Source organism: Vulpes lagopus, chromosome 6 (assembly GCF_018345385.1).
Source record: "Vulpes lagopus strain Blue_001 chromosome 6, ASM1834538v1, whole genome shotgun sequence".
NCBI classification, from domain to species: Eukaryota; Metazoa; Chordata; class Mammalia; order Carnivora; family Canidae; genus Vulpes; species Vulpes lagopus.
This window is the reverse complement of record NC_054829.1, coordinates 1,232,507-1,253,378: the sequence shown is the minus strand read 5'-3', so window position 1 is coordinate 1,253,378 and position 20,872 is coordinate 1,232,507. Positions and strand designations below refer to the sequence as shown.

At 39.1% G+C, this 20,872-nt stretch overlaps 1 long non-coding RNA gene and 1 other non-coding gene across 3 annotated transcripts in view; both read right to left on the bottom strand.

Annotated features, from left to right (window-relative positions):
* LOC121492478 overlaps positions 1-18,707 on the bottom strand; it is a 35,467-nt gene extending 16,760 nt beyond the window's left edge. Inside the window, exons 1-2 of one of the 2 annotated variants that reach the window (XR_005988250.1) lie at positions 18,628-18,703; positions 5,807-5,966 (exon numbers count right to left, since the gene is read on the bottom strand). This is a non-coding gene — a long non-coding RNA (uncharacterized LOC121492478). Of the gene's footprint in view, positions 1-5,806; positions 5,967-18,627 lie in introns of both variants that reach the window. The other variant, XR_005988251.1, reaches the window with a different exon arrangement.
* LOC121494112 lies at positions 10,885-11,045 on the bottom strand. The gene has a single exon (XR_005988748.1). It is a non-coding gene; the product is annotated as a U1 spliceosomal RNA (small nuclear RNA).
* Positions 18,708-20,872: the final 2,165 nt, after the last annotated feature.

Genomic DNA, 20,872 nt, shown 5'->3' with positions numbered 1-20,872 from the left:
CATCCTTAGGACTCTTTAAAACCCTATTTATAAAAAATTTAAAAATTAAAAAAAAAACTACTTATAGGAGAGAGTCTACAAAAGAGTTTCTCAACTGAAGGTGATTTTGCTACTGCCTGAAGAACATGTGAATGTCTGGAGACATTTTTGGTTTTCACAAGTGGTGAGGGGCTGTCATGTAGTGAGCAGAGAGCTGAAATGATGCTAAACATCCAACAATGCACAGAAAAGCTTCCTACAAAAGGAATTATCCATCCCCAAATGTCAGTAAAACCAAGGTCAAGAAACACTGGCCTAAAAAAAAAAAAAAGAAAAGAAAAAGAAACACTGGCCTATAAGAATTGCCCTAAAATTCTATTTCTAAATCCTCAGGTAAGCATCTTACAGTCATGTGTTTGTCTTCGTGTGATCAGGATCACTAGAAGACATACAGTCTTAAAAATTCCTCCCAAGAGGAAACAAGAAGTGTAGAGTGGGTGCATTCATAGAAAAGATCTGATAAAGCCTCAAAATCCCTAGCCAGGCTGACTGGTGAAGACATCTCTTTCCCAAAGCCAGTCAGCAAAGACTGGAAGAGGTGACTACTTCTTCAGATATGAAGACAGCAACACAAGATTTCAAAAAATATGAAAAAAAATATGAAAAAGAAAACATGACATCATGAAAAGAGCAAGTAAGCTTATTTTTTCAGTGACTTACCTCCCAAAAATAGAGATCTATGAGTTACCTGACAAAAAATTCAAAACAATGGTTTTAAGGAATCCTAGTGAGATGCAAGAGAACACAGATCAGCAACTCAAATCAGGAAAACAGAACATGAACAAAATGAGAACAGAGAAATATAAATTCTAAAAGAGAACCAAAAAAATGTGATGGTTGGGGGGGGGAGGTGAGATAGGGGATGAGATGAAGGAGTGTACTTGTGATGAGCACCAAGTGTTGTATGGAAATGTTAAATCCACTATATTTTACACCTAAACTAATATTACACTATATGTTAATTAACTGGCATCTAAATAAGAACTTTAAAAAATAAAGACTATTTAAAACCACCCCCCCCAAAAAAAAAAAATTCTGGAGCCAAAGAAAACAATGAAGTGAAACATGCAACCAAGAGCATCAAAAGCAAACTGGATCTAAGCAGAAGAAAGAATCTGTGAACTCAAAGATAGGTCATATGAAATCATCCATTCAAAAAAAAAAAAAAGAAAAGAAAAAGAAATCATCCATTCAGAGAAGAAAAAAGAATGAAGAGTGAAGAAAACCTATGAGAATTATGGGGCATCATCAGATGAATAATATACATATGAGAATCCCAGAGGAAGTAGAAATGGGAAGAAAGCTTATTTAAAGAAATAATGGCTAAAAACTTTCTAAATTTGGGGAGAAATATGGACTTCTAAGTGTATGAAGGTCATAGGTTCCCAAACAGATTAAACCCAAGAGGGATTTGTCAAGATACATTAAGGGAAAAAAAATACTGTCAAAAAAAATCAAAGACAATGAACAGTAAGAGGAAAACAGTAAGAGGTAAGAAATTCATTACATACCCCCATTAGACAATCAGTGGATTTATTAGTGGAAACCTTGCAAACCAGAAGAGTGGGGTGAGATATTAAAAGTGCTGAAAGGAAAAAACTACCATCCAAGAATAATTTACCCAGCAAAGCTATCCTTCAGAAATGGAGAGATAAAGAGTTTTCTGGATAAACAAAAGCTGAGGAGGTTCCTCACCACTAGACCTGCCCTGTAAGAAATGCTAAAGGGAGTTCTTCAAGACAAAATGGAAGGACACTAACTAGTAACATGAAAACATATGAAAGTATAAAACTCACTGGTGAAGGTAATATATAGTCAAATTTAGAATACTCTAGACTGTCATAATGATGTTAAATCAGTTAACTCTAGTAGAAAGGGTTAAATGAAAAATGTATTAAAAAAGCAAACATGGGGGATGCCTGGATGACTCAGTGGTTGAGCATCTGCCTTTGGCTCAGGTCATGATCCTGGAGTCCTGGGATCAAGTCCCACATCAGGCTCCCCTGAGGGAGCCTGCTTCTCCCTCTGCCTGTGTCTCTGCCTCTCTCTGTGTGTCTCTCGTGAACAAATAAATAAAATCTTTAAAACAAAAACAAAACAAAAAAACATAGGTAGCATAATTTGTTAATGGATACACAATGTAAAAAGATACAAATTGTGACATCGAAAATATAAAATGTAGTGGGGAGTATAAATGTAGAGTTTCTGTATGTGATTGCAGTTAAACTGTTAACAGTTTAAAATAGCCTGTTATATTTCATGTAGGTGTCATGGTAACCACAAAGCAAAATTCTAATGTAGATATACAAAAGGTAGAGAAATGAATCAAAAGTTGCCACTGCAGAAAATTGTCAAATCATGAAGGAGAATAGTAAGGAAGAAAGGAACTACAAAATGTCCAGGAAAAAGAAAAAGAACAAGGACAATTACAAGTCCTTACCTGCTATCAATAATTATTTTCAATGTAAATGATTTAAATTCTCCAATCAAAAGATGCAGAGTAGCTGAATTGATTTGTTGTAAAAACCCAACTATATGCTTCCCATAAAGGACTCAATTCAGGTTCAAGGACACACAGAGGCTCAAAGTGAAGGGATGGGAAAAGATACTCCACACAACTGAGAAGCAAATGAGAGCAGAGGTTGTTTTAGACAAAATAGACTTTAAGTCAGAAACTGGAACAAGAGACAAAGTCATTATATAATGATTAAGAGTTCAATTCGTCCAAAGGTTCTGTTGTGAATATATTTGCACGTAATATTGGAGTGCCTGAGTACATTAAGCAAATAGCAGATCTGAAGGGAAAAATAAATAGCAATGTGATAGTAGTAGGGAATGTCAGTACCCCACTTTGAATAATAGATAGCTCATCCAGACAGAAAATAGGCTTTGGACTTGAACTACACTTTCGACCAAATGGACCTAACAGACATGGGATTTCATCCAACAGCAGCAGAATACACATCCCTCTCAGGGGTACACTTAACGTTCCCCCAGGATAGACCATGTGTTAGGCCACGAAACAAGTCTTACTTAACAAAGTTAAGAAGATTGAAAGTGCATTGATTATCTTTTCTGGCCATGATTGTATGAAACCAGAAATCAATAACAAGAATAAAGGTAGACAATTTGCAAATATGTGGAACCTACAGAACCTGTGAAATGGAAGAAAATATTTGCAAACCACATAACTGGTAGGGAGTTAATATCTAAAATATATAATAAAATCATACAACTCAGGAGAAAAAAAATAATCCACTTTTAAAATGAGCAAATAATCGAAATAGACAATTTTCCAAGGACATGCAAATGGCCAACATGAAAAGGTGCTCAATATCACTAATCATCAAAGAAATGCGTGCAAATAAAACCCATAATGAGATACCACTTCACAACTACTAGGATGGCTAGTATCAAAAAGACAAGAGATAACAAGTGTTGGTGGAAGTGTGGAGAAAAGGGAATCCTGGTGCACTGTGGGTAACAGTATGGTTGGGGACACTATGGGAAACGGTATGAAGATTCTCCAAAAAATTCAAAACGGAGCTACTCTATGATCCAGTAATCCCCTTCTGAGGATATATCTGAAGGAAATGAAATCAGTATCTCGAAGAGACATCTGCACTGCCATGTTGACTGCCACGTTATTTATGATAGCCAAGATGTGGAAACAACCCAAGTGTCTGTCAACAGATGAATGGATAAAGAAAATATTATACACACTGTAATATTATTCAGCAATTAAAAAGAGAGTGAAATCTTTTTAAATCCATTTGTGATAAGACGGATAACCCTAAAGGACATTACGCTAAGTGCAATACGCCAGAAAAAGAAAGAGAAATACTATGTGATCTCACTCATATGTGGAATCTAAACACACACGAAAAAGAGAGAGAAGCTCATAGAAACAAAGTAGAATGGTGGCTGGGGAGGGGGAAATGGGCAGGTGTTGGGCAAAGGGTACAAACTTCCAATTACAAGATGAATAAGTTCTGGGGAGCTAAAGGACAGCACGGTGACTCTGCTAATAATGCTGCACTGTATGCTTGAAATTAGCTAAGTGAGTAGATGTTAAGTGTCCTCACCACATACACATGAAAATGGTAATTAGTGAGGTGACCGAAATGTAGTAATTATTTAACAATATATACATATATCAAATCATCACATTTGTAGACATTAAATACCTACAATTTTATCAGCTCAATAACGCTAGGAAAAATAAATAAATGACCAATACTATCAAATCCACCTGCATACTCCATCCTTCTTCCATCACCCTGCCTGCCCTCTACCCTGCCCCTGGATAAGTAACTACCACCCTGTGTATTGTGTTTATCGTTCCCTTGCCTTGTTTTTTAGATTTATGTATTTATTCATGAGAGAGAGAGAGAGGCAGAGACATAGGCAGAGCAGGCTCCCTACAGGGAGCCCGACGTGGGACTCGATCCTGGGACCCCGGGATCACAACCTGAGTCAAAGGCAGACGCTCAACCACTGAGCCACCCAGGCATCCCTCCCTTGCCTTGTTGTAGAATTACCACATGTGTATCCTCAAATGCACATTGCCTTATTTTGCTTTGTTTCGAGCTCTATAAAAATTGTGCCAAGCCATGTATATTATCCAGAAACCCTGTTTTCACTGGGCATTGTTTCTAAGACAATATTGAACTTCGCTAAATTTCATTTTTTATTGCTATAAAGTACTCCATTGTACTAATGCATCACAATTTATTTATCCATTCTCTTGCTTATGGGAACACGAGTTATTTCCAGATATTTGCTCTTATGCACAATACTGCTTTTAACATTCTTGGACATACCTCCTGGCACACGTATGCCAAAATGTCTCTAGGCTCTATTAACTAGGACTGGAGCTGGTGAGTCCTAAGTATGCATTACATTTAACTCCGCAGGGTATCAAATCACTTTTTTGAAGATTTTGTTTGTTTGTTTGTTTATGTATTTATTTGAGAGTGAGCCTGCAAGAGTGGGAGAGGGAGAAGCAGACTCCCTGTTGAGTAGGGAGTCTGATGTGGGGCTTGATCCCAGGACCTTGGGATCATGACCTGAGCTGAAGGCAGACACTTAACCGACTGAGCCACCCAGGCACCCCTCAAATCATTTTCCTTTTTAAAAATATTTTGTTTATTTATTCATGAGAGACACAGAGAAAGAGAGAGAGACATAGGCAGAGGGAGAAGCAGGCTCCCTGTGGGGAACCCGATGCAGGACTTGATCCCAAGATCCTGACTTGATCACACTCTGAGCCGAAAGCAGATGCTCAGCCACTGAGCCACCCAGGCGTCCTCTCCAATCATCTTCTAAAGTTCTGCACCAACCCTGAGTCGATGGGCGCGGCAGGTCTCACATTCCTGGGTTAGGCAGTGCTCAGAAAGGATGATCACATTGGGCATAACCCCACCTGAGCTGCGGGTGACTTGGGATGAGGGTCCTGCCAGGTGGGTGGCCCTCTCTCTTGCAGCCAGTAAACACCCTTTGATGTCAAGCTTTGGCAAATCACAGTGCCTGACTTCTCCCTTATCGGGAGGCATCCATTTCAAAGACAGCTGTCTCCAGTAAACACACTGCCAGCCCAGTGACAAGATAAAGTGCATGGCCACCTCCACAAGATGTTGCTTGATTTTGACAATGGACCATCTGGGTCCCTTGCCTTCTCTCATCCTAGGCTTCCGCTTCCCGGCCCTTATGTTTTTGGGGCACTCCCACCCCCTCACTCCCTCTCCCTCCAACCCCTACCACCGACCTTGTTTTGTGGCCATGTCTGTGCTGTGTAATTTCCCGGTCTTGTATTTTAAAAGTTTTTCAAAGATTCCTGGCAGTTGTAGCTGAAGGACTTCTTGCAGCCATTATAAGAATCAGCAGGCTGGGTCCATCCACAACAATAGTTACTAATAAGCTGAGACCTGCACAAAACAGGTAAAAGGGTAGGGAGAGTCCCAGGCCCTCTCATACCACTAAGTAGGGAAGTGGAGTTGCCTGCCAGGAAGCCCCACCAGCGCCTCAGCCTCCTCCCACCCTGCCCTGGTGTACCTGACAGTCATTGGTCCACCCTCCTAGTACCCAGCCAGCTCACCACCCTTCGAAAAAGCCAGGAAATAGAAGCTTTGGAGACATCTAAACGACTTGGGAAGGGTGAGTCCAGAATGCTGTCCAGCATCTGGACCACAGCTGCTCATCTCACACTATGAGCCACAATCCCCAGCCCTTCTTCCCTGATGGCTACACCGGCATCCCCAACCTATGAGAAGCTCAAGGAGGAGCTCAAAGTGGCCATACTCGGGAGACCCCAGAGCTCAGCTCCTGTGGGGACCACCATGGTCAACATCCGCAGTGAGACCTCCATGCCCAACCTCATAGTCTGGTCCCTGTTCAACCTGCCTGGGCTTTGTGGCCTTCACCCATCCTATGAAATCTAGGGACTGGAAGATAGGAGGAGACACGATAGGGGCCCAGGCCTATGCCTCCACTGCCAAGTGCCTGAACATCTGAGCCCTGGTCTCGGACCTCCTTGTGATCATTACCTTCATTTTATTTTCACCACTGGTACATGAGGGATTTTTGAAGCAATTTCAGAGATCATAAAAGGTTATGGGAGCTACTGGTAACTGTCTGTAGCCTGAGGCTGTCACTCCTTCCACTGAATTTTATGTACACATCAGTCTATAGTTGAATTCAATAAAGCACTTGTGTGTGGGAAAAAGAATAAAATAATGTATTGCATCAATATCACACTTCCAAGCAGTTCATGTATCAGTGCACTTCTCCCCCTCACAACGCTCTGTTAAACTCCTATTTTTTCCCCAATCTAATAGTCATAATAGTATCTTCTTATGATCTTAATTCATATTTTCTAGATTAATTTTTTTGTTTTTTGAGCACTCATACTGCTTCTTCTATTAACTAGTCTTTTGTCCATTTTCCTCTCGGTTTGTTTATTTTCTTATTGAGTTCTTTATGTAGTATCAATACTAATCCTTTGTTGCTTCTGGGTTGCTTACATCTTTTCCCAGCTCCTGACTTGTCTTTTCACTTTATGGAGTCTCTGAGAAAGAAAAGTTTATAATTTTATGTCAACATCTAATAAAATCCCTGAAAATTCTTCTCTAGGAATGTCATGCCCACTCCTAACCTTTCTATTTTCATAAAGTTTTTTAGAATTAGAAGTCTGTTGAGATTTTGATTGAAATTCCAGAGATCAACATATGAAGAACTGACATCCATATGTATCAAATAATTCAATTCATGAACATGGTACATTTTCCATTAAAGTTTTTTTTAATATCTTCCAAAAGATAAAGTTCTCTAAAACTTTTACTTATTTTACTAGACTTATTCCCATGTCTATTATGTGGGATTTTAAAATTGTGTATTTTAATTTTTTCATTGTTGGTATACAGAAACACAATTAATTTTTGTATATTGATCTTAGACCAATACATTTTATTGATCTTTTATTATTACTATCAATATATCTGTAGAGACTTTGGAATTTTTCCATGTAGACATCATGATAATGTTTTACTTCCAAACCACATAGAATTTCTTCTTGCCTTACAGTTGAGGGCCTCTAATACCAGGCTGATAGAAGTGATAATAAATATCTTTTCTTATTAATGGCTTTGAAGACAGTGCTTCTAATGTTTCACAATTAAGAATTATGTTTGCTATTAAGTGTTTGAACAATACCCTTTATCAAGTTAAGTGAGCTCCCTCTTATTTCTGGTTCACTAAGAGGATATTTTTTTCCCTAATAGATGTAAACATTTATTTTCTGTCTACTGAAATGATTATATGTACTTTCCCCTTTAGTTAGGATGAGTGAATTCAATTTATAGATATTCTAATGTTACACTATCCTATATCCTTGGGATAAAGCCTGGTTGTGATATATTTGTTTAGGAGTTTTTGTGGTTTTGTTCTTAAGACTAGCTTGAAATTTTCCTTTCTTGTACCTTTGTTTGCTTGTGAGATCAAGGTTATTACTGTCCCACAGAATAAGTTTCATAAGTAGTCTCTAACTTTCTAATCTTTGAGAGAATTTGTGAAACATCAGAATAATCCATCCTTTTACATTTTAATAGAACTTACCTGGAAAACCAGCAAGCTAAAGTGTTTTCTTTATAAGTTTTAGTCCCTGATTCAAATTTTGAATCATTATAAACGGTTCTGAATTTCTCTTTCTTCCTGAGTCAATTGTGGTAACTTAAGTTTTTCTAAAGATCCACTATTTCCTTTAAAAATGTACCCTACAAAAAAAAATGTACCTTACATTTTTAAAACTATTTCCTTTTAAAAATGTACCTTACATTTTTAAAGATTTTATTTATTCATGAGAGACACAGAGAGGGCAGAGATGTAGGCAGAGGGAGGACAAGCAGGCTCCATGCAGGAGCCTGAGGCGGAACTCAATCCCAGAACTCCGGGATCATGTCCCCAGCAGAAGGCAGACGCTCAACCGCTGAGCCCCCCATGCATCCCCCAAATATTTCATCTTAGTTTTCAAATATATTGGCAAAAGCAATGTTTATCATATTCTATGATAGTATCTTCTGTATATGTTATTAGGTCTCTTTTTTTATTCTTAATATTTTTTGCATTTTAGCTCTTTTTCCTTGAGACATCTGGCCAGAAATTTGTTTTATTTATATTTTAGGATACATTTGGCTTTTTTGAAATTTTCTATTGTTTTATTGTGTTCTAGTTCATTCACATTCGTATTTTTACTTTTATCTCCTTCCTTCAAATTTCTTTTTCTTTCTGCTTCTTCATGTTATTTTATTCCTTGTCTTATCTAAGTTAAATACTTAAATCATTTATTTTTATACTTTATCTTTTTCTAATATAAGCATTTAAGGGTATAAATTTCTTTTTTTATTTTTTATTTATTTTATTTTATTTTTTTAGGCTATAAATTTCTTTCAAAGTATTATTTTCATGGCTTTCCACAAGTTTGCTATGTAATATTTTTATTATTTTTTGGAACAAAATATATTCAAATAAATGTGTTATAATATTTTATTTAACTCATGATATAATTAGAAGTGTGGTTATTAATTTCTTAATTAGGAATTTTAAATTTACCTTTTTGTTACTAACTTCTGGCTTAATTACATTATGGTGATGGAAAGTGATCTGTATAACCCCAGGTCTTTGAAATTTGTTGCAATCTGTTTCATAGCCTAAATGGTCAGTAATTTGCTCTGTTGCATTTTTTTATCCTTTAAATGTGCTACAAAGAAATCTGTATTCTTTAATTGATGAATGCAGTGTCCATCTCTCATTGTTTGTAATCCATTGTTTCTGTTATATCAATTATATTCATTAAATCAAGCTTGTAATTATGCTAGTAAGATCATACCCACACAAATACACACACACACACACTGATTTTTTTTTTTTTTGGCTGACATATTCATTACTGAGAGACTTGTGTTAAAATCTTCCTCTATGATATCAGGTTTCTCTATTTTCACCTACATTTTGCTTTATACATTTTAAAGCTGTTTTATTGAGTGCATACATGTTTGAAATTATTATATCTTCCTGGCAAGCTAAGACAACTTTTCATTACACAATAATCGTTTCTATCCCAAGTAATTCCTATATATTTAAGTGTGTGTTGTTTGCTATCTATATAAGCTCTCCTGATTTCTCTAGGTTAATATTGGTTTAGTCTATTTTTATATCTTTTACTTTCATTTTTAATGTTCATAAATTTTGGATGTATCTTTTATAAAAGCATATAGTAGAATTTAGTTTTTAAAATACAATCTGTCTCTTTTAACTGACATCAGTCCCTTCACTTATTTTCACAGCTTTGTGAGGTATGATGACGCTCAGTAAACTACACATATTTAAAGTGCACAGTTTAACAATGTATATACCCATTAAGCTATCATCCCAATAAAGCTAATAAACAAATCCATCACCTCCTCAAATTCTCTCATGTCTATTTATAATCACTTTCTCTCACCCTTTACTGTCCTACCATCACCACACAACCACTGATCTTTCTGTCACTGTATTTGCATTTCCTAGAATTTTATACAAATGAAATCATATGATGTAGACTCTTTTCTTCTCGCTTATTTTATTCAGCATAAATTATTTTGAGCCCCCATCCATATTGTTGTGTGTATTGAAAGTTCATCCCTTCTTATTGCTGAGTTGTGTTCTATTGTATAGATAAAGCAAAAATCTGTTTATCCATTCACCTGTTGATGAACATTTTTGTTGTTTCCAGGTTTGGTCTATTACAAGTAAGGCTAATATGAACATAAATATATGAATGTGGATATATACTTTCTTTTCTGTAGGAATGGAATAGCTAGATTATACAGCAGTGTATGTTTAACTTTTTAAGAAACTGCTAGGGGCAGCTGGGTGCCTCAGTAGTTTGCCTTTGACTCAGGTCATGATCCTGGGATCCTGGGGTCAAGTCCCACATCAGGCTTCCTATGGGGAGCCTGCTTCTCCCTCTACCTATGTCTCCGCCTCTCTGTGTGTCTCTCATGAATAAATAAATAAAATCTTTTTTTAAAAAAACTGCCAAACTTTTCTAAAGTAGTTGAACTATTTTGTATATTCACCTGAAATATGAGAGTCTGATTCCTCCACAGCCCTCACCAGTACTTGGTAAATTCAGCCTTTTCATTTTAACCTTTCTATCTGTGTATAGCCCTATATCATTATGGGAACTTGTATTTCCCTAATGAATAATGATGTTCAGTGTGTTTTCATGTGCTTAGTTGCCATCTGTATAACCTATGGTGAAGAGTGTGTTAAAAATCTTTACCTTATTCAAGAAAAAATTTGTTCAGACATGGGAGAGCATGAATACAGTCCACCACAACTACAAATTATGCAGTCAAGTGTCTGTATTTGGGGAAATCAGAGGGTTCAACATACTCTAAGTGCAAGGGATAAGCCACACCCTAGAAAAACCGTTTTCATGATCATGTTATCACCCCTCAGTTCATTTGTAATTGGATTCTTTCTCCTCTTATTACTGAGTTTTCAGAATTCTTTGCATATTCTAGATATAAGTACTTAACTCTTAGATTACTTGCAAATAGTTTTCTCCTGGTCTGTGGCTGTTTTTTTTTTTTTTTTTAACTTAGTGTCTTTTTCAGAGCAGAAACTCTATTATTGGTATGAAATCCAATTTATTAATTTTTTATTTTATGAATTATGCTTTTAATGTCGTATCTGGTAAATTTTTGCCTAACCCAAGGTCACAAAGGTTTACTCCCAGGTTTTCTTCTGAAAGGTTTAGTTTTTAAGATTTACAATTTGGTCTATGCATGTGATATGAAAAATGGATCGAAGTTCTTTCTTTGTGTGTTCAACTCTTCTGGCAGTTTTTGCTGAAAATTGCCTCTGTAGGATTTCTTTTTGCTTTTATAAAAGATTAGTTGTCCAAATATGCATAGGACTATTTCTGGACTCTGTTCTGTTCCATTGACCTACTTGTCTATCTTTTCACCAACAACACATAATTTTGCTTACTGTAGCTATGTAATAAGCATTGAAACGAGGCAGTGTTAATCCTCCAACTTTGTTCTTTTTTCCCCAAAGTTATTTTGCCTATTCGAAGTCCTTTGTATTTTCATATCAATTTTAAAATCAACTAGTCAGTTCCTACAAATCTATAGATAATTTGAGGAGAAATAACATTGTAAAAACATCGTCTTTTGGTATAGAAATGCAGTATAGTCATTCATTTATTTAGGCCTCATTTTGGCAAAGCTTTGCAGTTTTCATATATTTACAGGCCTTTCATATATTTTGCCATATCCATCCCTAAATAGTTCATATCTTTAAACTGATTGCTGTTAGTACATGGAAAACAACTGATTTTTATTGATCTGCAGTTGTTCATTGTGCTAAACTCACTTTATAGTGTTTTTGGAGATTCTATTGGACTTTTTACGTAGATGATCACATCTGCAAATAAAAAGTCTTATGTCTCTTTCCAATATGAAAGCCTTTTATTTCCTTGTCTTAAAGCACTTATAGAACTTCCAACCACAAGTTGAGTAAAAGTGATGAGAGTAAACATCCTAGTCTTGTTCCATCTTAGGAAAAGAGCACTCAATAGTTCACATCGTGATGTTAGCTGTATGGTTTTGTAAATGCCCTTTGTCAGATTGAGAAAGTTCTCTACTGTTCCTGGTTTTCTGAGAGCTTTTGTTACTAAAAGATGTTGGATTTTGTCACATGATTTTTCTGCATCTATTAGTTTACCATATGGGTTTTTTTCTTAATATGATAAATTACATTGTTTCTCTGATTTTTGTGTGTGTATTTTTTATTGAAGTTTGATTTGCCAACGTATAGTATAACACCCAATTATACTTTTTTTGCATCTGTATCCCTCCAAGTGCCCCCTCAGTGCCCGTCACCCTGTCACCCCAACTCCCCATCCGCCTACCCTTACACTACCCTTGTTCATTTTCCAGAGTTCGGAGTCTCTCACGTTCTGTCTCCCTCACTGATATTTCCTACTCATTTTCTCTCCTTTCCCCTATAATCTCTTTCACTATTTCTTATATTCCCCATATGAATGAAACCATGTGATGATTGTCCTCCGATTGACTTACTTCACTCAGCATCATACCCTCCAGGTCCATCCACGTTGAAGCAAATGGTGGGTATTTGTCATTTCTAATGGCTGAGGAATATTACATTGTATACATAGACCACAGCTTCTTTATTCATTCATCTTTTGATGGACACCGAGGCTCCTTCCACAGTTTGGCTATTGTGGACATACACTGTTGGTGGGAATGTGAACCGGTGCAGCCACTCTGGAAAACTGTGTGGAGGTTCCTCAAAGAGTTAAAAATAGACCTGCCCTATGACCCAGCAATTGCACTGCTGGGGATTTACCCCAAAGATACAGATGCAGTGAAAAGCCAAGACACCTGCATCCCGATGTTTTTCTGATCTTAAGCCATCTCTGCATTTCTGACTTAAATCCCACCATCATGTCGTACTCTCTTTTAAAAATATTGTTAGCTTCTTTTGGTTAAAATCCATTAGAATATTTGCACCTATGATAATGAAGGTTATTTTTCTATGATTTTCTTTTCTTTTAATGCTTTTGATTTGAGTATCATAGTAATACTGGCTTCTTAGAAGGAGTTGGGAAGTATTCCTTCCTTTTCAGTTTTTTGGAAAATGTTCATGTAGAATTGGCATTACTTCTTCCTTTAAATGTTTGGTAAAATTCACTACTGAAGATATCTAGGCCTGAACCATTTTTTTTTTTGGTGGGAAGATATTTAACTATAAATTCCATTTCTTTAATAAAGTCCTGTTCAGATACCTATGTCTTTTTGAATCAGCTCTGATAGTTTGTGACTTTTGAAGAATTTGTTCATTTTATCTAAATGGTCAAATATGATGTGGGAAACAAAGGCAGAAGAGAAATTATTAAACTTCCCTACTACCTGCAGCCCATTGACAAGTCCTGGAAACAGGCAGAGTGACATTCCTCAGAAACCCAGCTGCTTCAATGTTGACACTTTGCTAAGGGCAAAAAGGCAATTTTAGCCCAGACTCCCAGGATTCTGTAAGTCTAGTTTAACATATAAACATTCCTTTGGAGAATTCCTTTTTTTTAATCACTCCCCTCCACAAGATACATGTTGACAATCATCCTCTAAGCATATGACCCACTGATAAACATCTGAAGGGTCTCATGACTGAAGGTTTACTAAATAAGTGACCTTACCAACAATACTAGCCCCCTCAGGATCCTGGAAACCTTGTTGCCAAAATACCTGGGAGGCTTATGCTATTCCTAACCCCCTCCCAACTTGAAAGTATATAATGGAAAAAAAAAAAAAAAGAAAAGAAAGTATATAATGGGCCCCTCATCATCACCAGGGTACAGCTCTTTCTGCCCACAGGTCCTGTCCGCATGTTTAATAAAACCCCCTTTTTGCACCAAAGATGTATCAAGAATTCTTTCTTGGTAAAGGGCTAGTTTCCAAGATCTATAAAGAACTTATTAAACTCAACAGCAAAGAAACAAACAATCCAATCATGAAATGGGCAAAAGACATGAAGAGAAATCTCACAGAGGAAGACATGGACATGGCCAACATGCACATGAGAAAATGCTCCGCATCACTGGCCATGGGGGTAATACAAATCAAAACCACAATGAGATCCCACCTCACACCAGTGAGAATGGGGAAAATTAACAAAGCAGGAAACCACAAATGTTGGAGAGGATGTGGAGAAAGGGGAACCCTCTGCACTGTTGGTGGGAATGTGAACTGGGGCAGCCACTCTGGAAAACTGTGTGGAGGTTCCTCAAAGAGTGAAAAATAGACCTGCCCTACGACCCAGCAATTGCACTGTTGGGGATTTACCCCAAAGATTCAGATGCAGTGAAACGCCGGGACACGTGCCCCCCGATGTTTCTATCAGCAATGGCCACAATAGCCAAACTGTGGAAGGAGCCTCGGTGTCCATCGAAAGATGATGGATAAAGAAGATGTGGTCTATGTATACAATGGAATATTCCTCAGCCATTAGAAACGACAAATACCCACCATCTGCTTCGAGGTGGATGGACCTGGAGGGTATTATGCTGAGTGAAGTAAGACAATCGGAGAAGGACAAACAGTGTATGTTCTCATTCATTTGGAGAATATAAATATTAGTGAAAGGGAATAGAAGGGAAGGGAGAAGAAATGTGTGGGAAATATCAGGAAGGGAGACAGAACATAAAGACTCCTAACTCTGGGAAACGAACTAGGGGTGGTGGAAGGGGAGGAGGGCGGGGGGTGGGGGTGAATGGGTGAGGACACTTGCCGGGATGAGCACTGGGTGTTATTCTGATGTTGGCAAATTGAACACCAATAAAAAATAAATGTATTATTATTATTTTTTAAATAAATGTATTATTAAAAAAAAAAAAGAATTCTTTCTTGGCCACTGGCTTCAAACCCTACCATCTTCCCTACATCAAAATATATTAGCAAAAAGTTGTTTCTAATTTGCCATAATTATCCTTTTAATATTTGTAAATGATTTATGTGATGCCATCTTTCTCACTCCTGGTATTTGGTGCACACCGCTTTAGTAGTGTGCAACAAATTCTGATATGTTGTTTTCATTTTGGTTAAATTAAAATACTTCATAATTTCTTTTTTAATTTCTTCCTTGATCCATAGGTTATTCATAAGTGTGTTATATTTAGTTATATATTTGTGGATTTTCCAGATTTCCTTTTGTTACTGATTTCTGAATTAAATCCATTGTAGTCAGAGAAAACACTTTGCATAATTTGAATCCTTTTAAGTTATTGAGACTTGACTTACTGCTCAAAAGATGGTCTGTCTTAGTACATATTCTGTGTGCACTTGATGAAAATGTACATTCTACTCATTGTGCAGAGTGTTTATAAATGTCAATTAGGTCAAATTGGATGATAGTTTACCAGTGTATTTTTGATGGTTTTTCTGTTTTCCATCAGTTGTCAAGGAGGAATATAATTATAGATTTGTCTATTTCTCCTTACATTTCTACCAATACTTGTTTCATGTATTTTTAAACTTCACTGTTACGTTCATGAACATTTAGGATTGTCATATCTTCCTCATTAATTTATACTTTTGTCATTATGAAATGGTCTTCTTTATACCTGACAATAATCATTGTTCAGAAAACTACTTTAATATAGCCACATGGGTTTTTTTTTTTCAACTAATATTAACATAGGTACATCTTTTTCTCATCTATTCTAACTTGTGTCTTTATATTTAGCTTTTGTTTCTTATAGGCAGCATATACTTGGGTCTTGCTTTTTTATCCAATCTGAAAATCTTTGTCTTTTAATTTAGGTGTATAGACCATTTTCATTTAATGTGAATGTTGATATGATTAGGTTTTAGCCTTTCATCTTGCTATCCATTTGTCCCAACCCAATACCTAAAGGGATTTGGTGGGGAGAATATGAGATTTGAATGGATATTTAACCCAAGATGATATTAGAGTGGCAAATAAGCATATGAAAAGATTCTCAGCATCACTTTTCATTATGCAAATGCAAACTAAAGCCACAATGATATACCCCTGAAGACTTATTAGAATAGCTAAAATGGTTGTCCTCAGCTAGTGCTGGCAGGGATGTGGATGAACTAGAATCCTCACACACCACTGGGGAGAGTGTGAGATAGTCCAAGCATATTGGAAAACAGCTTACAAGTTGTGTGTTTTTTAAAAATTTTATTCATTTATTTGAGACAGAGAAGGAGCACAAGCAGGGAGGGGGTCAGAGGGAGAAGGAAAAGCAACTCTTCACTGAGCAGGGAGCCCAATGCAGGTCTTGGTCCCAGGATCCTGGGATCATGACCTGAACTGAAGGTAGACGCTTAACTGACTGAACCATCCGGGTGTCCCTAGCTTACAGTTTTTTAAACAGCTAAACATACCTACCATATGACCAGCCCTTCCACTCCTAAGTACTTACCCAAGAGAAAGGAAGCCTTATGTCCATACAAGTGCCTAGCTGGAAATAACTAAAATGTTCCTCAATAGGTGAAAACATAACTTGTTCCTTTATTCACACAATGGAATGCTAGTCAGCAATAAAAAGGAGTGAACTGTTGATAGATGTTACAACAAGGAGGCATCTCAAAATAATTCTTATGAGTGAAAGAAACCAGATACAAAGCATACATATTTTATGATTCCATTTGTATAAAATTAGGAACATACAAACTAATCTGTAGTGACAGAAAGCAGATCAGTGTTTTCCTGGGGAGGGAGGAGAGATGCAGGAAGAAAAACAGCATTACAAAAGGACATGAAGATAATTTGGTAATATAAAGGAAGGGAAAAGAAATGTTGGGAAATATCAGGAAGGGAGACAGAACATAAATACTCCTAACTCTGGGAAATGAACTAGGGGTGGTGGAAGGGGAGGAGGGCGGGTATTGGAGGGGAATGGGTGACGGGCACTGAGGCGGACACTTGACGGGATGAGCACTGGGTGTTTTTCTGTATGTTGGTAAATTGAACACCAATAAAAATTAATTAAAAAAAAAAAGAAGATAATTTGGTGATTGATTTGTTCATCTTGATTGTAATGATGGTTTCATAAACATATATATGTCAAAACTTATCAAACTATGTGCACTTTAAATATGTGCAGTTAATTGTTTGTCAATCATATCTCAATAAAGCTCTTTAAAAAATACATCTTAAACTTAGAATTTATCTCTAAGAGAATACAAATAAGAATAAGGTCTTCCAAAACACTAGAGAAAATAAAATAGTAAACATCTCACAAAGCCAAAGACAGAGAGAAAGAACAAGGAAAACAGAGCATAAATAACAGATGTATCAACAAACATGTCTATTTTGACAATATTCTAAATAAAACAGTCCAAATATGCACTCTTTGCCCAAGGTACACCTAAAATAAAATACTTGAATGTTAAAAGGGAAAGGATAGCAAAGAAACGTTACATAAACAAGAAATAGGATCAGTAAAATGAATATCAGGTAAGGCTAAAAAAGGCAAACAGTAATTTGATCTGAGGAACAATTCAAGACCCAATGAAAGCATAACAGTGATTAATCTTTAAGCAGCAAATAACTTATCATCAAAATCTATAAAGTAAAAACCATAAGAAATACCATAGTAAATTAATAGCTAAAATGTAAATGTGAAGTCCTAAGAATGTTAACCCCAGGACCCAAGTTATATAAATCATGCTTTGTTTAATTCTTTTGAGGGCTGATAGCTGAATACTTGCAGAAACTTGACCCAAATGCCAGGCCTTCCTCAGATTTGCCTAAGAGGCGATTAGCATGTTCTGAAACTCAAATGTTTTTTCACCAACATAAATGCCCGTATTAAAGCAGTCAAGAATAAATATCCACACCTACAATTGCAATGTGGTGAGAATATAACAAGAATGCTGATGATAATGAAGTCAGACGATTGCAATTTTGTTAGCCTAAGGCCCTGTGCGAGCTCCGTGCCCCATTAGAAGCCAGATGGGTGGGGCACCTGAGTAGCTCAGTTGGTTAAGCATCTGATTCTTGGTTTCAGCTCAAGTCATGATCTCAGGGTCTTGGGATTAAGCTCTGCATTGGACTCTATGCTCGGCACGGAGTCTGCTTGAGATTCTGTCTCTCTCCCTCTGCCCCTCCCCCTGTTTGTGCTCTCTCAAATAAATAAATAAATAAATAAATAAATAAATAAATAAATAAATAAATAAATAAAATCTTTAAAAAAAAAGAAATCAGCTGGGTGCCTCTCACCATTATGCAAATCCCTGGGGGGGCTACACCCTCCTGCTCCCTCTGTCCCAAGTCCCAACTGTCCCAACTGTCCCAACTGTCCCAACTCCAGTCTTTCTGCAGCTCCCAATACTGTTCTCCCCACATCAAGGCAAACCCAATGCAGAACTACAACCTTTTCCTTGTTTTTCCAAATGCTCCTCCCAGAGCCCATGTGTGACAGCCGGGTCCGCTAAGGTCTGAGGAGGTGGAAAGAGTTTGCACCTCAGAAAGTTGAACGCTTACTAATCTTACCTCAGGATCCACCAAGCCCCTTCCCTGGGTCAGGCAGAGCTTCTGCTTCCTTCCCACCAGGCCTCTTCCAGCTAAGCCACGCGTCCTTCTGTCCCTCCCATCCCTGTCTCTCTCTCCAGTCCCCTCCCCTTCAGCAGCTCATAGGGCCTCCTCCCTGAACATGGGCCACTCCCCGCAAGGATGACTCTAGTGCAGGAAGTAACATAATGACCTTTGTACCTACTTTCCAAAAGTCCTGACCATCACAAGCTTTCCTACATCGCGGTGTTGAGCCCTGTCACGGCTCTGGAGGCACACGTACTGCTGTCAGCCCCAGTCAAATGGGACACTGAAGCTGGAAGAAACTGGGAGACATGGCCGAGATCACAAAGGGAGTGTGCAGCCAGGATCCAAAATGGGCTTCTCTTACATACTGACACAGGGCCGGGAGCTGGATATTTAAAAAATACAGATTCCTGAGTAATTCCGCGATATCCCCAGCACTCCAGCAGCTGCTCCATCTGGCTGTGAGTCACTCCATGTTTAAGCACAACATACCCGGCTTGCGTCAAAAGTGTGTGAGAGAGAAGCAGACAATGTGTGAGAGATACGTGTGTGCACATGTGAGAGTGACATGTGCGTGCGCATGTATGAAAGTGTGCATGTGTGTAAGCACATGTGAGAGTGTGCATGTGTGACGTGTGAGAGTGTATGAGCACTGAGAGTGTATGTACATCCATATGTGAAAATGTGCATGCGTGTGCACATGTGAAAGTGTGCGTGTGTATATGCAAGTGTGAGATGATACATGTGTGTGCACGTGTGTGTATATACACGTGAGAGTATTGTGCTTGTGTGAGTGTGCACATTTATATATACACATGTGGGAGTGTGTGTGCATATGTGAGAGCTTACATGCATATATGTGCAATGTGAGAGTGTGCACATGTGAGCGTGTGCATATGTATATGTGCAATGTGAGCGTGTGTGCACATGTGAGTGTGTGCACATGTGTACATGTATGTGTGAGAGTGTGCGTGTGTATATGTGAAAGAGTGTGTGTGTCTGAGTTGTGTGTGTGTGCCCATGAGCATTTGGGTCTGGGGGCTGAGGTCCCTCTCCTCCCCTGCCCGGGGGGCCACCCCCTCCCTCTCAGCCAGCCCAAGGGGAAGCAGGCCCTCTGCCCCTGTCCCCTCTGGGCCCACACCCCCCTTGGAGCGACTGTGCCCTTGACAGTGAGACGGGGCTGTCTCAGAGACCACCCATGCCCTCTCTTGGTCTGTAGGAACGCCGCCATGGCTGGGCTGGCATGAACCCCAACCCTCAGCTTGTGGGAGGGGGAGAGGGATGAGTCTGAAGCAGTAAGTACAGCTTTGGAACCAACTTGGCTCTTCTGATGACAACTTGCCTTGTTCCAGATGGTTCCTGGGCATGGTCTCCTTCGTTAGCATGCTAATTTATTCTGACTCATCATCGCGAAGCTGGCGCACACCTCGATGCCAGAGCACGACCTGGGGGCTGTGATTCCCAGCTGGAACAGGAGCCCTCCCCGGGGGCTGTCACCAACGCCGGGAATAAAGAGAACAGTTGGGGACAAGGCTTCGGCGGCAGCCTGAGCAGCTTGTAATTTCCCCTCCGGTGGCCCTGACATTCTGTGACAGGCTCGGGAGAGCGAGGCTGGAGACGCAGGCTCCGGGAACACTCGAGCTGCAAAGTTCCTGAGGGAGCACCAATGCGGTTAAAACATAAAGGAGGCATCGGAAACAAAGACCCAAAGCAGGGGGACCCGAACCTGACGTTTCTCCGGCCACGTCCCAGGTGTCACAGAGCCCGATGCTCTGTCCTCTGGTCCCCGGGGGTGCAGCTCACCAAGGCCACGAACTTGGACAAGGGCGAGTGGAGGTGGAGCCACGTGCCGCCCCATGCACGCCACCCGCAGACCCACGCTTCCCGTTGCAAGGTTCACAACCCTGCCCAGAGACATTGCCTGGTCCCGGGGTAGGCACAGCCAGGGGCAGCCCAGAGACACAGTGTGACCTCTGTGGAGCAGCCATGCAGCTGTGAAGTCAGGGCAAGGCCCGGCCCTCCGGCAGGACGGCCCTGGACCAGGCCCGTGGCAGCCAGCTGACCCCGGACGAGCCTTCCAGGCCGGGGCCGGGAAGGCAGGCGTCTCATCCTGGCCGAGGTTCCCCAGCCGGCTTCCTCCCCAGGCCTCCCCAGGCCTCCCCAGGCCACCGTGCCACCCGGGGCAGCTGGCTGCCCTCCT